The 17,234-nt window shown below is 43.8% G+C and overlaps 1 protein-coding gene and 1 long non-coding RNA gene across 3 annotated transcripts in view; one reads left to right on the forward strand and one right to left on the reverse strand.

The window, feature by feature from the left end:
• The window catches only part of PPM1A (protein phosphatase, Mg2+/Mn2+ dependent 1A), a 36,843-nt gene extending 29,444 nt beyond the window's left edge, over positions 1–7,399 (reverse strand). The window contains exon 1 of one of the 2 annotated variants that reach the window (XM_083618520.1): positions 6,700–7,399. The gene's annotated coding sequence lies outside the window, so the exon portion shown is untranslated. The remainder of the gene's footprint in view (positions 1–6,699) is intronic. The other variant, XM_083618519.1, reaches the window with a different exon arrangement.
• LOC310766830 overlaps positions 1–17,234 on the forward strand; it is a 102,070-nt gene that overhangs the window by 32,529 nt on the left and 52,307 nt on the right. The window lies entirely within an intron of this gene.

The raw sequence follows: 17,234 nt of genomic DNA on the forward strand, positions 1-17,234 counted from the left end.
GACTATTTTGCTAAACAATTAGGATCACTGTACTGGCATCAAGAAACAAATGCTTTACCGTATTTTTCGTCCCATAGGACGCTCCGTCCCATAGGACGCACCTAGGTTTTTTTTTTGGGGGGGGGGAAATAAAGGAATTTTTTTTCCCTTTATTCCCCCCCGCAAACCAGGTTGGGGAACAGCGGTATGGCGGCGCTGCACCTCCCAGCTGTCCCCGGAGCTTATGGGGCTGGCCGATGTGTGCCCAGCGTGCGAGGCGCTCTGCTTAAGGGCGCCCTGCGCGCCGGGCGGCAGGCTGCTATCCGCAGCGTGGGGAGCCCTGCGGGAACTCCCGCAGGGCTCCCAACGCTGCGGTGTCTGCCCGGCGCGAGGGGCGCTCTGCTTAAGGGCGCCCGGCGCGGCAGGCTCCCCAGGCTTGCTGATAGCTTCCTGAAGCCTGGAGAGTGAGAGGGGTCGGTGCGCACCGACCCCTCTCGCTCTCCAAGCTTCAGCGAAAGCCTGTATTCGCCCCATAGGACGCACACAGATTTCCCCTTCATTTTTGGAGGGGGAAAAGTGCGTCCTATAGGGCGAAAAATACGGTAATTCCTTGGGATAATGAACATACCCAGGACATCAGGGCATGCAACTGGGTGAGAAACGGTGCTATCATCATTAACATGTTGCTTTCTAAGCAGTAGTACCGACTAAATAGGAGTGACAGATAAAACTGATGGAATGCGCAGATTCAATAATAGAAGCAGGAAAATGAATTAAAATGAAATTATAGGGGGAATTTAAAGGGGGATTGAGCTTTTTGAATATGCAGTTAGATAAAGAAAACTAAAATGAACCATGGAAAAAGGGGAACAGAAGTAATGAAATGCTCTTATGTAATCTGTTGTTTGTTGTAAAAGAGAAAATGATAAATAAAATACTATTTAAAATGTTGCTTTCTAGCCATCATGGAGCCAGCTACATAAAAAAAACCTAAGTTGTTATAGGTGTCAGTACCCACTCAGAATGGCATAACAAAGCACAAAACAGACATACAACCCTACTTACCTCCCACACAGCACTGTGGTAGCAACAGCAGCACACCATTATTGCAAGTCTTTACATCAAGAAAACTCAATTTAAGTGGTGTTTCCCCCCCCAAAAAAACCTGAACTATGCAATGCATGCAACACCACCCCCAAAAGTACCCATGACTGCCTTTTCTTATGAAAGCTGCCACCCTATTTTTACTTGTCCCAATGAAGTTCACCTTAGTTCATATGTATAGGTTTGAACTGTAAAGCAGGAAACATTTCTGTACTGCATTCTTTGCTGCTAAAGCTGTGTCCAAAGCAGTGAACATATAAAAATAATTAGTGTGATTACATCAGTAAAATAATTTAAAACACCATCAACAGCAATTAAAACAGTTTAAAAAAAGGATCCACAACAGCATCCATAATGTGGTATACACCAGAGAACTGGACTTTGGTTAGAGTGTTTTAGGTTCATATCCCTACTCAGATAAGAAATTTCCTGGGTGACCTTAAATTATCTCTCAGCTTAACATATCTCATTGGCCGGATATAAGATCTTATTTATTATTTAAAGTACATTGTTTGGACTCAATACGAGGCAGCTCACAAAAGATCCAAACACAAAATGACAATATAAAAAAATTACAAAAAAAATATTAAGAACTAAAACAGCAGCAGAAATAGACATCCAATCACTGGTTAGCATTAAATAGCCTTCCGAAGGTCAAAGACTCTAAACCAACCATTAAAACACCAGAGAAATGGTCAAAGACACTGCCCAAAGGTAAAGATGTCAGGCCATCACACTAAAGCAAGAAGCTGCGACAAAAGTGATGATGATGCCAAAGCTAGATAAGACCGTGACTATGTAAGGGCTTCTTAAAGCAACCAACACTTTGAACTCTATCCAGATTTAGGCAACCGATGAAGCTGAGCCAAAGTAAGAGCAAAACACTCTACACAGCTTGCTCTTCGCTGCATTCTGCAACAGCTTCCAGACTAACATTTTACAGTTTGCGTGTTTAAAATTGTTTTTCAAAAATTAATTCTTTGGGATATATCAAATGAACACAGGAAGCTTCCTCATAGAGAGTCTAATCACTGGTGCATCTAGTACAGTACTATCTACAGGTGGCAGTTCTTTGAAGTCTGAGGAATAAGGTCTTTGCCAGACCTGCCACCTAATCATTTTAATAGGAGAAGCCAGGGACCAGATGTAGGGTCTTCTACATATGACTCATCTGCCCTACCCACAAAATGAGGCCTTTCTAAAGAGTTATAATGTAGTTTCATAGCATTTAACCAACTTTGGTTTTCTAATATAAATCTATTAGAATTTTATAGAAATATAATCTCAAACCTGACAAATAGTCTACTAAGATTACTGATTACTAGACTGATGAAGGTACTGAAGTAAATCTAAAATTCTGAGCTCAGTCACTAATCCCCACAAAAAGTAGAAAGTGGACTTGGTTTCTGGTCTCACCAGATTAGGAACCCAGTTCTATACTTCCTTGCTCTACTAGTCAAACTCCTTCCCTCCAATGCAGCACGATTCCCAATCTTGATACAGAACTGCTTACAGCAGGCATCCCCAACCTGCAGCCCTCCAGATGTTTTGGCCTACAACTCCCATGATCCCTAGCTAACAGAACCAGTGGTCAGGGATGATGGGAATTGTAGTCCAAAACATCTGGAGGGCCAAATGTTGGGGATGCCTGGCTTACAGGTTAGTGGTTTCCACATTAAGGAACATTTGAACCACTTCCCTCACTTTCCCCTAATCGTTTGTTGAAGCTGCTATCATATATATATATTGCGTTACACCAAAATGAACAATGACCTACCTCACAGGACTGTTGAGAGTAGATGTGAAATTAGCCACTCTCCTAGAACAAGTAATTCATTCTAGACAAGTAGCTAACCAGATCTATGGGCTATCTGTATATATACCAGCTAAGAAAAGATAAAAGTTCTCAGGAAATGGTTTCTAGACCACAAAAGCTTACATTATAATTAATTTAAGATGTAAAAAAAAAGGGGGGGTGCTGCAACCAACTAACATAGTGACCCCTCTAGAACTTTTTACCATGACACATGTACACACAGATGGGTAGACTCACTGTTAAACTTTGAACTAATCTGAAAGGCTAGTGGAGAAGATGAATGAGGACAAAGCCCAAAGAATGAATAAAAATGAGCGCCATTAGAGCAGCGTTTCTCCAACTTGGGTCTCCAGCTGTTGTTGAACGACAACTCCTATCATCCCTGACCACTGGTCCTGCTAGCTGGGGATGATGGGAGTTGTGATCCATCAACAGCTTGAGACCCAAATTTGAGAAACACTGTACTAGTGTTGGTCTTAGACCTGAAAAAGAGGAGTCCCCACAGCAGTGTCACGATGTGGCTTTCAATATAGTCACTATCTTAGTTCCTCAAGCACAAAATGGAAAGATTTTTTTAACGTAGGTAGTTTCTGAAGCACACTAGAGAATGTGAGGACTCTTTATAGTAAAACGTGGGGTGGAATTCTATGCAGTGCTAAATGGAGTATGTGTCCAGGGAACAAGTACACTTGTGCAACAGGACTTTCTTCTCTATCCTCCCCCTGTGCACCTCCTAAAGCTGTTCTGGGGGTTCTACCAACCCTCCAGAGCAGGCTTAGGGGGCATAAGGGGAGGAGAGGGGAGATAGTTCTGCTGCAGGACTGGACCTTGTTCCACAAACACAACAATTTAGCCCAAGATAATTATCACTTAATCCTTAATATATTATACGGAAGAGAAGTCAGTAGGATTTGATTGCCATACAGTTGCTTTATAACAGGGAGTGAAAAGCATATGAGCTTTCAACCGGAATAAGCAAAGGCTCTCATAGGGGTTCCGGCAATAAGCTCAGCTCCAGTGGGTGGAAAGTGGTATGATGAGAGTTCTTAAACTATTTTGCCATGTTTAGTATTAGTCTCTAGCTGTCATCTGCATGTATAAATATTCCACCCATCTGGCTCTTGAAAGAAAGCAGAGCCTCAGAGGAAGATTACCTGGCTACGCTATATCCTCACATATTCCCTATATTCTGCCAAACTGTGCTTCTAAGCACAGTACTCATTTCTGCTATTTACACAGCTTTATAAAGGGAAAGAAAATCTGACAGCTCAACTACTTCCATTAGGGCTCTTCTGAGGAGTGAAATCTTACCTTCACTCTTAGGGACTGACAACGCCTTCAACAGCACAAGCACCGCAGCACTGTCTGCAGACTAAGGGAAAATATGCCAGGTCACATTTTTAAACATCATTATAACAGTAGTAATTAAAGAGTCTTTTCAACTTCTTTTTCAACCTGAGAACTCAAAACACATGTGAGGAAAATGTGTGTCTACTAGGTCATGGTAATAAGCAGTGCTTTTTTCTGGGGGGGACACAGGGGTATGCATACCCCTAAAAATTTTGTGAATCTAAGTTTGGCCTCATTGAGGGGGAGTATTTCAATATGAGTAGAAAAATGAGTACCCCCAAGCATTTTTAAGAGAAAAAGCACTAGTAATAAGAAACTGCCCTCTCCATGTTCCAATATAGATACCTGCTTTAACAAAACACGTTTGCAGAGTGATTCCTCAATAAGCTGAAGAGATTCAATTCTTGTTTGTGAGGAAATCACATACTCTAACTAGTACATCATAAGATGGACAATCATCACACTGAAGTAACTATGCAACTTGCTGTTTTCTACAACAAAATCTGAATCCTAAACCCAAAATCTGTGTTTTTAAAAATTATCCCCTTTTATAGAATTATAAAACGATCTGTATTTTAAACTACAAGCACCAGAAAGGTGTATTCTTATCAAATTACTTAAACGCAAGACTGCATAATGGATCCAAAACTTAACAACCAAGTCACAGCTTTTGTGGCTCCCCTGCCTCCCTTTATAGCTAAGAAATGTCTCATGAAATCTGGGGGTGAGAAGGCTAAGCAAAAATTACACTGATCAGGAGATGGGCTTCTGTGTCATATATATGCCCCTCCCCAACTACTAAAAGCAGAACACAACAAATATATGCAAACCTGCTTGTGTTGCATAATACACACACACAAACGCGCGCACACAGGCTACAGAATTCATAGTTGCTTGGTGCAGAATCTGGAATATTTTTAGCATGAAATAGACAGAGCCAAAATCATAACATGCACCATAAATAACTATAGCATCACTGTTCTGTAAAAAAAAAAAAAAAAAATTCCTTTGCAGACTTGAAAAAAATATAATAAATTACCTTTTGCATTTCAATGGGCAATAGTACAGCCCTCTGAAAACAGCATCTCACACCCACTTCCACTATTCAAAGTATCACAAGAAGCGGCACATTTACATAACCCTTTTTTGTTTGGGTTCATTTCCCTTTCCCACACCTTTTTTCTTCTTCTAAAAAGAGACAGCAATAGCTGTGTGTGTAGAAAGGCAATCACTGAGGCAGACTGCTTCATAAATATTGCACATCTGAAAGTATATACCTAGCAAAGTGGATGATGCAGCAGGGTGGGGCGCTTTATAAATAGACTCATTTATTAATGGTTCTCTGTGAATGATAGCAGAATGCTTTGCAGGAGGAGGAGAATGTGTGCTTATAACCATTATTAATAAATCCTGGCAGACAGCAAGCTTTTTCGCCCACCACCATCCCTCCAGGGGAAGATACAGACATCCAGCTACGTCATCACCGGATTGGGTTGGCATGAACAATGAACACAGAGGAATCAAATCCCAAACATTTGGCCGCCTTCTACACACACACACAACTAAAACCTTTCTCTCTGTTTCAGATTGCGGTGCTAAATAAATAAGTTCCGCCAAAATCAAAGAGTCTTCTTCCCTCCCACAAGGAAACACGTAAAGACTTGCCTGTCAGATTTAGCGCCCTGTATATACTAAAGGCTCAGCATATTAGGGTGTTTAAAATAAACTGAAGAAAAGAGCATGGTTTTGGCTTAGGAATAACAGAATCGGAGTTGGAAGGGCCTCCGAGGGCCACCTAGTCCAACCCCCTGCAATGCAGGAATCTTCAGCCCAACCTGGGGCTCGAACCAACGACTCAGAGAGCAAGAGTCTCTTTGCACTAGGAACTGACTTACTTTTAAGGCCTCCCAAATTCACACCCACCCACATACATACATATACCAGTAAGGAAAAGTGGGGGTGGAATTAACTCGCCAACACTAGGAACTGAAGGCATTCAAGTCTTTCTCAGCTACCCTGGTTCCTTTGCCCCCTCTGCTGCTGCTTTACCCCCACTCCCAAGCCCCCGTGCAGGATTTCCGACTGTAAGCTCCTAGGGGCAGACCCGTGCACGGAAACATCCGATTCTCAGAGCCAGTTTGCCACCGTCTCTGCCCCCCCCCAGCAGGCTCGTGTTTTAAAATGCCAGCTGCTGCTGGCGGCGGGGGGGGAGGGGGGGGTCCGGGTCCGCCGGATCTTTTGAGGAGGATTACAACACAGAGAGACGCCTCATCCTCGACGACACGCAGGCCGGGCGCCTCCTCGCCCTTCCTCCCCACTGGCTTCCAGGCCCAAGATCCAGGCGGCGGCGGTGGCGGCCTCCTCCTCCTCCTGCTACTGGGCCTTTCTCTCTCCCTCCACCCAGGCGCACCCGAGGCCTCCCCTCAGCCACCCTCGGGGCCTCCACTTACCCTACGGGAGAGGGGGCTCTGGGTGGGCGCTCCGAAGCGGCGCAGGGAGGAGGCCTGAGCCAGACCGGGCCGAGCCGGCGAAAGCGGCCTCTCTCGCCTCAGTTCATTCAGACGGGGCGAGACGATGGCGGCGGTGGCGGCGGCGACTGCGGAGAAGGCAGCCGCGGCCGCTGTTTGTGCTGCTGCTGCTGCTGCTCCTCCTGGCTGGCCCTAGCGGGGAGCCGAGCGCTCATCTCGCCCGGCCTCCCCGTCGCCCACCCCTCCCCTCCCGCGCCGCACGCGGGTCTCCCCTCTTCCCCTCGCGGCAACGGCGCCTCACGCGCTTCCCCGTCTTTCCCCGCACCCCACCAGCACCCGCCTCAGCTCCGCTTCAATTCCCTCAGGCGGGCGGGCAACCGAAGCAAGCGAGCAAGCAAAGGGTCGCGCACGCGCAAAGAGAACCACCCAGCGCGCGAGGGAGAGGGGAGGAGGACGACGTAAGCGCGGAGCGGAGAAGACGCCGAAAGCGCGAGCTCGCTTCGCCACACCGCGCGTGCGCGGGGTGAGTCGGCTGTATAACAAGGCAGGGGAGGCACGCCCGCGAGAGAGAGAGAGACGAGGGGGAGAAGGAACTCTCCCGCCGGCCTCCTATGCCTGGCCTGCGTACGTGCCGTGCGTGCGTGCACGCGCAGTTGTCTCCCCCCCTCCCCAACTAAACACGCAACCACGCACGCCGGCTCGAGCTTGCGCTCCCTGAGCGGCCAATGGGCGCGCAATTTCTAGCCTTTTGCCCCGCCTCTCCCCTCCGTCCGTCCAACCCCAAGCCCGCGTCTCCTTGAGTAGCAGCTTTCGACGGTCGTTGGTCGTTTTTTCCCTTTCGTACCGCCGGCTGTGGCGCAGCGCGCGGCGAGAGCCCGGATGTTGGGGCTGGCTGAGGAGGGAGGCGAGCCGGAGTTGTGTGCTGAGGCCGGGTGGTTATTACATCACCCTCGTCCCTCAGCGGGCCTTCGTCTTCTCTCAGGGCTGAGGGAAGCTTTGGAAATAGAGAAAGCGGCCAGGCGGGCGCAGCCCACCATGCGCACCACACTCTTCTGTTATTAATAGTATTAATATTTGTATTAGTATTTACTGGTGTTGGTGAAATAAATTTATGGCGGGGGGCGGGAATAGCAACCGAAACATTCGCTGCTGTTTACATAATACACGCCGATTTCCCGCCCACCCAGGATTGAGGGTGCAGCGCGTTCGTCGTGTTTTCTTCGCTAAACGGACACGCTTGCACACAGCAATCCCCGATAAAACGTTACTGTAGCCTCTTCCACAGCTTCTGGTAGAGAAAAAAAAAACAGGAATATTTGTGCCTGGGGTGCGGGTGGAGATTTAAAACACGGCAAACCTCCACCAGAGCAAGCAGCCCTACAGGGCAGGGCAGAAATACAAAAGGCTGAGGAAAAGGGAAAGTGATTTAGGAGAAAAAGCAGCAGGAGCAGAGCCACTGCTCAGGAAGGTAGAATAAATAATAATAATAATAATACAGGCATATACAGTACAGTACATGTGAAAGTATCAGGAGACCCCACTAACTACAAGTGAATTTTATTTTATTTTTTGTCTTGGTGTAGGAGAACTAACGTACTTCAAATCCAGAGGACCACAAGTGGAGTTTGTTTATCTAAAAGATTTACCCCTCACTTTTCCTATAAATAGTAAAAGGTGTGACTAAAATCATCACTTGAAACAGTTAAAATGGCTAATTACCGAAGTCAGCACAGCATAAAACAACATTCAAAAAGCATCTGCAGGAGACAGAGTGATGCCTCCAAATAAGCAGCTCATCTTCAGCCAACTATTAAATCCAGATGTTAGAAGCCAAAAACCTTTGAGGGGGGTATTTTGTCATCCACCAAAATTTATAGGGGGAACCAAGACCAACTTCCCTCAGAAGGGATTTTCGGAGCTGTGTACACAACTATAGACAAGGTCTATCTTTTGTTTCAGCCAATAATGCCCAAATCTTAATGGCTACCAACCCTAATAGCAGGGCTGGCCCAAGACATTTCGGCGCCTGAGGTGAATGAACCACAAAATGGCATCCTTCCTTGCCGCCAGGGAACAAAGGGTGAGTGGTGAAGATCTATATTGGGATTTGCTGCACTTCTGGATTCTGCTACCTGAGGTGGTCGCTTCACCTTGCCTCTTGGGTGGACCGGCTCTGCCTGATGCCTGTCTTCTACCTCCACTGGGAGAGGCTGTATGCTTTCGAATAGCAGGTGCTGGAAACTGCAAGAGGCGCGAGTTGCTGCTGCACTCAGGTCCTGCTTGCAGGCTTCTGATGGGCATCTGGTTGGCTGCTGTAAGAACAGCAGCCTTTGGTTTACAGTGGTATCACAGTACTTTGAATGTTTGGTGTGAACGTGGCCCCAGTGAGTCCCTAATTTGGAGTGAGATTTGAATTGTGGACTTCCAAGCTCTGGATGAGTATGTCAACAGAGAACATGAATGAGCTCTTGCACATTTCCTCCAGAGGGAAAGGAGAATGTTTCAACCACAGTCCTAAATTATTGGCAGGACTGGTTATACTAGTATTGCCAAAACATAAGAAAAACACATACATTCAAAACAATCTAAAAGAAAATAAAAACCAAATCCAGTAAAACATAGTTTCAGGACATTAGGCAAAAGAAATCCAGTAAAACAATATACAAAGTGTAGGTAAAAATTAAAGAATGCACCAAACAGAGCCCAAACACAAAAAGTAAATAAATCTCAAAATGACATACAAAATAAAAATCAAATACAGTACAAAGTATTAATAATCAGTATTTTTAAAAAGTTTAAAAATAGCATTATACTATTAAATCTGTGACTCACAGAGAAACTAACCAGTCACTGTAAAATGAAGACAGCTGACCAGATGCAACATTGGAATTGAAGTAAATAGTTGCAATTTTTCTTTCCCCCCCCCCCGACACTTTCATTGTACAATAGAAGCTGTGATTTTATACATTTATAAAGTTATTATTGTATCCATTTCATTTGCTCCTGATTTTTCTTTTTTTCTTTTGACATTATCAAATGTTCATAGTGTTGAACTAATATTATTCTGTTATTGTTTGTCTCCTATATTGTTTTTGTTGTTCAATAAGAAATTTATCTCTTCATCTCTTCTGACAAGAACTTCAGGCCACTGATAACTACTCAGTTAGTCACTGTGAGGAGGGGGGAAATGAAGGACTGGCATGTCGGTTACCTTGGTTTGACACTTCTCAGAGGATTATGAATACTGCATTGTTTATTTCAATTTTCCAAATGATAAGGGAGGAACAGCAGAGATTTAGAATGAAAGGAGACAATGCATTTACTAGGTGCTGTTGCAACTCAGCTTGCTTGCAGAACGTGTGCCTGGCTTCCTAGAATGGAGTCTCTTGAGGCATCATCAGGCAAAAGCTGTGGGGTTTTTTTGAGGGGGGCAGTGCTTCTTAACATTACTGTTTTCCTTGCATAGTTGAAATCATTGGGCCAACTGCAAAACACTTAAAGGGCTTGGAACTTCTTATGAAACGGAAGTTTTTAACACAAGAGACTTGTTGGTAAACCTCAGGAGCCTTAGTGAGACCAGGATTCCACTCTCATCTCACCTGTTTGAATACTGATGGCCACAGTGAGTGAGCTGACAGCAATTCGGGCCACAACTGACTGGCAGATGTGAGCCAACTGACGTCTGCTGCTGTTCTTGCAGCTTCCAATCACTCACAGCACAAATCTGAACATTTGCTGCTGCCAAATGACTTTGCATGTTCTTCATGCTGTCTTTGACTCATGAGCAAATCAAAATATCTTTGAGCCAATGTGTGTGCAGATGAGAATGTCGGAATACACAACTGTGAAATGTTTATAGAAAACTTGAATCTTACAAAAAATTATTGACTAGAATCTGTCTCTAGTTGCTTCCACAGCAGCGCTGCTAAAGGAATTAAAGCAGATGTTCCACATGGCACTTTAAGATCACAGTATGTTTCAAATCAATGAGGATGGACTATGCAGAAGTTCCCTAGTCCAATCCCAGGCACCTCCAGGCAGGGCTTGGAATAAATGTCTAAATGAGACCATGGAGAGCTGAGAACAGCAAAAGCAAGGTGATTTCTCCCACTCCAGATAGGTTCATTCTCAGGGCAAGTACAGAGATAACCAGTGAAGCTCACCACAAAATGCTGAATGAATGGTATTTTTATCTAAACAGATGACTATATATATATTTTGTTTTTCTCAAACAAAATCTGTTCCGAGTGTCAACAGAAACCCTGCCCCACTCTTGAAGGAGAAGTTACAGTTGTCTTTTTAAAGAGACAGCAGCTCACAGCTCCAGTGTCACATGAGTCGGGTTCCACTTGCATAACAGAACTTGCCCCTTCCTTCCCCTAGTAGCCCTCTGTGCTCCCTCAAATCTGCAGCAGAGGGTATCTCAACCCTGGCCAGAATGGATCAAACAGAGGACTGCTGGGGGTGGGGAGATAGTTGGAGAGTTGGAAAGGACTCAAAGTGTTAAATTGTGGGTGAACATATCAGACGACACAGCGATTCTTCAAACAGCTCTTGTTTATTCACAGGCCAGAACAGAACTGAACTGAAGGGTTAAGCCAGCCTGCTTATATAGAGCTCCACTACAACGCAACAGTAACCACTTTCTGTAACTATCCAATCACTGAACGTCACTTTCAATCCCTTATTTGCATATGTGGACCTGAGTGAAAACTATCTACAGTATCCCCCTGCTGGCCCAGGGTGAGAACTTCAGTACATAACACAAAGGGTCCTCTAGTCCAACTCTCTATGCGATGCACAGAAAGACGGCTGGATACAACCCAGTAAGATGACAACAACACATTAAAATAAAATCTCATGTACTTATGTTATTTTTGTATCAGATGTTAGAGGAAGTCTAGTATCTCTGGTGAGGGACACGTCATCCTCTAGTTTCCAGGCACAATTCAAAGTGCTGGTTTTGACCTATAAAGCCTTAAATGGCTCAGGACTGCAATACTTGCCTCTCTCCATATAAACCATCCCAGACTCTGCATTCATCATCAGAGGCCCTTCTTCCTCGATGTGAGGTCTGGAGGGTAGCAGCACAATAACAGGTCTTCTCTGTAGCGGGTCCCTGTTCATGGAATGCTCCCTCCAGGGAGGTTTGCCTGGCAGCTTCATTATATATATTTTAGGCGTCAGGCAAAAACATTCCTCTTCAACCAGGCCTTTGACAGAACAATATTCTACAACCTTTTTAAATTTGTCTGTGGGAAGGTGGTGCTTATTATTTTGCTGTTTTGCTTTACTTATTTACTTGTTTTTGTTCTGTATTTTATTTTGTGAACCGTCCTGAGATCTTATGATGAAGGGTGGTATATAAATCTAATAACTAAATATTATTTTGTTGACATTTGGTCTCCACCCTGCGCTCAGCTCTCACCTGTGGCTACTAGAAGCTGCCAGCATGTGACAGCGGCTACACCCTGGGAAATCGTCCAAGAATCATTGCTTATTTAATCGTTGCACACTTCGATGGTATGTACAACCTCTGTATCTTCTAATGCTTGATAATGCTTAATAATGTATGAATTCTGTATTTTTAGTCATGATATAACAGATTTATATTTGTAATTTCTACATGTCAAATAGTAATCATTGTATTATCAAGTGCCTATATTTATATTATCTAGAACTATTAACAGCTGAGGAAGCCCTTCGGGGCGAAATAAGGAAATATCCGGAAACCTTGGTCTGCCTACCCAGCTGCCTGGGCCAACCTGCCTGGGTCTGCTACCTATAGTTAGCCAACCTCATCAGCTGTATTGTCCGTGACATTCCGGGATAAAGGTAAAGGTAAAGGTAAAGGAATCCCTGACCATTAGGTCCAGTCATGGACGACTCTGGGATTGCGGCGCTCATCTCGCTTTATTGGCCAAGGGAGCCGGCATACAGCTTCTGGGTCATGTGGCCAGCATGACTAAGCCGCTTCTGGCGAACCAGAGCAGCGCATGGAAACACCGTTTACCTTCCTGCCGGAGCGGTACCTATTTATCTACATGCACTTTGTGCTTTTGAACTGCTAGGTTGGCGGGAGCTGGAACCGAGCAACGGGAGCTCACCCCGTCACGGGGATTCGAACCACCGACCTTCTGATCGGCAAGTCCTAGGCTCTATGGTTTAACCCACAGCGCCTCCCGCGTCCCTTGACAATCCAGGGACCTTTCCTTAATCACATTCGAGGACTGTGTAATGCAAGAATGTATTAAGAAAGGAAGAAATATATCTGCATTGGATTTAATTAAATAGGTTCTATACCTTAAGGATTGTATATGGTGTACATCCTGGACTTGATTCATATGTTAGGAAGTAACAGGAGAGGAAAGGCATAAGGTGTTGGATCAACCCAGAAGCTGAGTCCAGCTGGCTTAAACAGGTTCTGTTATCCCTTCTGTCAAGGTCATGCTGACTGTTACTTTAGAATTGCTAGATTCCCTGCCATACCGCCACTTTCTGGCGAAGCAAACGTGGAAACTTGTGATACACAGAACATAATTAAACTCTCATGATTCCTCTCTCACGCATGTATGGCTTGGATGCATAATATTTTGTGCTCTGCTGCAAAATGCCCAGTAGAGGGCGCACAAGTTAACCAGCAGAACATGACCCCAACGCCTACATCATTGGCCAAGACCAGGAATTTGGATCCTATTGTTTGCCAAACCAGTTGCTTGTTCTTCTTTAGGCGTTGGGAATTTCTCCTTTGCAGGGTTATGTAGGTGTAGGATTATGCCTCCCAAGAAAGGAGGCAACCACTGTTGGTAGATAAAGGAGCGTCTGCATCACCACCGTTCAGCCCAGACTTCCCTCACTGTGAGAAGTGAGGTTACAGGGAACCAGGCAAAGGGCCTTCTTGGCAGTGGTGCCTGCCCTGTGGAACACCCTCCTGTCAGACGTCAGATCTATCTGAATTTTAGAAGAAATCTGAGGGCAGCCCTGTTTTAATGGTTGATGTTTTATTGTGATTTTATATTTGTTGGAAACCACCCAGAGTGGCTGGGGCAACCCAGTCAGATGAGTGGGGTACAAATAATTAATTTACTACTACTACTACTTCCTGTGGAAATCATGAAACCTTTTTGTATTACAGATGTTCCGGGCCAAACTGATCTTCCTGCTTTCGTTCATTGCAGCACATTAAGAACTAAGCTTTAATTATGGCATAGGAGTTTATGCATTAGGCTGTGGGCTCTGGTTCAGGAAGGATTATGAATGCAGTATCAAAAAATTGTTTGCCTTGAAGGTGGCACAAGACTCTTTCGTTTCTGAAACTTGCTGCATGCTTTTATCTCATACTGGGTTTGAGCCAATGTTGATCCTATTCTGAATAGAACCATTAAAATGAATGGACGTGACTGCTGTTGGCATCTGTCAGCCTCAGAAGACAATGAAAGTTACAGCGCCTGCTGTAAGACATGTTTTGTTGCAGGCGGGGCAGGTGAAGGCATCTGGTTTTGCTGCTGCTTAATCCTAGTACCAGTAATTTCAATGGTCTACTGAGTGGAATTCCAGTTGCTGCAACAGATTACAATTATGGGAAGCAATATTATCTTAAACCACATCTTTTCCATTGAGAAATACTGGCACACAGATTATTTGGTTCATCAGGAACTCTCAGTCATTTAATAACTTTTGCATACTCTATATCTCATGCATACTCTATATCTCATATTTTGGCGGGGACGCGGGTGGCGCTGTGGGTAAAACCTCAGTGCCTAGGACTTGCCGATCGTATGGTCGGCAGTTCGAATCCCCACGGCGGGGTGAGCTCCCGACTTTCGGTCCCAGCTCCTGCCCACCTAGCAGTTCGAAAGCACCCCTAAGTGCAAGTAGATAAATAGGTACCGCTTTATAGCGGGAAGGTAAACGGCGTTTCCGTGTGCTGCGCTGGTGCTGGCTCGCCAGAGCAGCTTCGTCATGCTGGCCACGTGACCCGGAAGTGTCTCCGGACAGCGCTGGCCCCCGGCCTCTTAAGTGAGATGGGCGCACAACCCTAGAGTCGGACATGACTGGCCCGTACGGGCAGGGGTACCTTTACTATATCTCATGCTTTGTTGTTGTTTTTTAAAAAAAGATATTTATTAAAGTTTCAAAAAAGGTTACAAAATAAGAAAAAGAAGGGAAAAAAAGAGAAAATACAAAATACAGAAAAATAAAAACAATTAAAAACAAATCAATCTTTTCATATCTTGTCTTTCATTTACTTGTTTCCCTGACCTCCTCACACCTCCCTTTTTTTGTATTCCAGTTCAGTTAGTTAATTCAGCAAATCCTTTCCCTCCTTGTTTTTATCTTAATCCTTTACCTTAATATATTATAACTTTACATTCTCACCTGTTAACAATCCATTTTTACATACTCCTTTATAACATTGCTGCTAAAACCACTTAACTTCATTCCGACATCATTCTAACATTCATTAATTTTGCAGTATTTCTGTAGATAGTCTTTAAATTTCTTCCAATCTTCTTCCACCGACTCTTCTCCCTGGTCTCGGATTCTGCCAGTCATTTCCGCCAGTTCCATATAGTCCATCACCTTCATCTGCCATTCTTCCAGGGTGGGTAGATCTTGTGTCTTCCAATACTTTGCAATAAGTATTCTTGCTGCTGTTGTAGCATATCTAAAGAAAGTTCTATCCTTCTTTGGCACCAATTGGCCTACCATGCCCAGGAGAAAGGCCTCTGGTTTCTTCAGGAAGGTGTATTTAAATACCTTTTTCATTTCATTATAGATCGTCTCCCAGAAAGCCTTAATCTTTGGGCACGTCCACCAAAGGTGAAAGAATGTACCTTCATTTTCTTTACATTTCCAACATTTATTATCGGGCAAATGATAGATTTTTGCAAGCTTGACTGGTGTCATGTACCACCTGTATATCATTTTCATAATATTCTCTCTTAAGGCATTACATGCCGTAAATTTCATACCTGTGGTCCATAACTGTTCCCAGTCAGCCAACATAATGTTATGTCCGACATCTTGTGCCCATTTTATCATAGCAGATTTCACCGTTTCATTCTGAGTATTCCATTTCAACAGCAAGTTATACATTCTTGATAATATCTTAGTTTTGGGACCTAACAGTTCTGTTTCCAATTTTGATTTTTCCACCTGGAAACCAATTTTCTTGTCCAAATTGTAAGCCTCCCTTATTTGATAATAATGAAGCCAATCTCGCACTTTGTCTTTTAGTTTCTCAAAGCTCTGCAATTTCAATTTATCTCCTTCTTGTTCCAAAATCTCCCAATATTTCGGCCATTTGGCCTCCATATTGAGCTTTTTCTGAGCCTTCGCTTCCATCGGTGATAACCACCTTGGAGTTTTATTTTCAAGTAAGTCTTTATATCTTATCCAGACATTGAACAATGCTTTCCTGACAATATGATTTTTAAATGCTTTATGTGCTTTGACCTTATCATACCACAAATATGCATGCCACCCAAATACATTATTGAAACCTTCTAAATCCAAAATGTCTGTGTTCTCAAGAAGCAGCCATTCTTTCAGCCAGCAAAATGCAGCTGATTCATAATAAAGTTTAAGGTCTGGCAGGGCAAATCCACCTCTTTCTTTTGCATCGGTTAGTATTTTAAATTTTATTCTGGGCTTCTTGCCCTGCCAGACAAATCTAGAAATATCTCTCTGCCACTTCTTGAAACAGTCCATTTTATCCAAAATTTGCAATGATTGAAACAAAAACAACATTCTTGGCAATACATTCATTTTTATAGCAGCAATACGGCCTAGCAAGGAAAGCTTCAAATTTGACGATATTTCTAAATCCTTTTTCACTTCTGACCAACATTTTTCATAGTTATCTTTAAATAAATTCAGGTTCTTAGCAGTCATATTAACCCCCAGGTATTTTACTTTCTTAACCAGTGTTAAACCTGTCTCCTTCTGAAACCTCTCTTTCTCAATCGGAGTTAGATTTTTCTCTAGAACCTTACTATATCTCATGCTTTGGAGAGGGATGGGTAGGATAAAAAAATAATTCAAATGCATCTTTCCAAAAAAATATAAACTCATTTTTTTCACAACACCGTGGTGGTTAAATTAGCAAAATCTCAAAAAGAAAATAGTACTCCTGTCAATTCCTTATCCTTTAATGCACTCATGTTATGCTGAGCAGTTTATAGTGAGACAAGAGCTTGGGTGGTATTTCAAATTTCTTTGGGGGCAGGGAGCAATAAACACTGAATGAAACCAAAGCAGCAAACTACAGCCAAGATAATTGTGGGTGGAAAGCCAGTATTTTGCCTGGACCCACAATCACAAGTTTGGCTAGTTGTGTGGAGGAGTGTAACCAGTGGCCTCCAAGAGTAATTTTTCTGTACCCTTCTAGAGAAACAACCTCCAAGGGTTGTAGTAAACAACAGGGTGCTGGATGCAACGAGTTAATTATTAACAGTATTAACTTTTAGTTTCCAGGGAGAACCTACTGAAAGCAAGCTTGGGGAGAGCAAACG

Source organism: Podarcis filfolensis (assembly GCF_964270895.1).
Source record: "Podarcis filfolensis genome assembly, chromosome: 1".
Lineage (NCBI taxonomy): Eukaryota > Metazoa > Chordata > Lepidosauria > Squamata > Lacertidae > Podarcis > Podarcis filfolensis.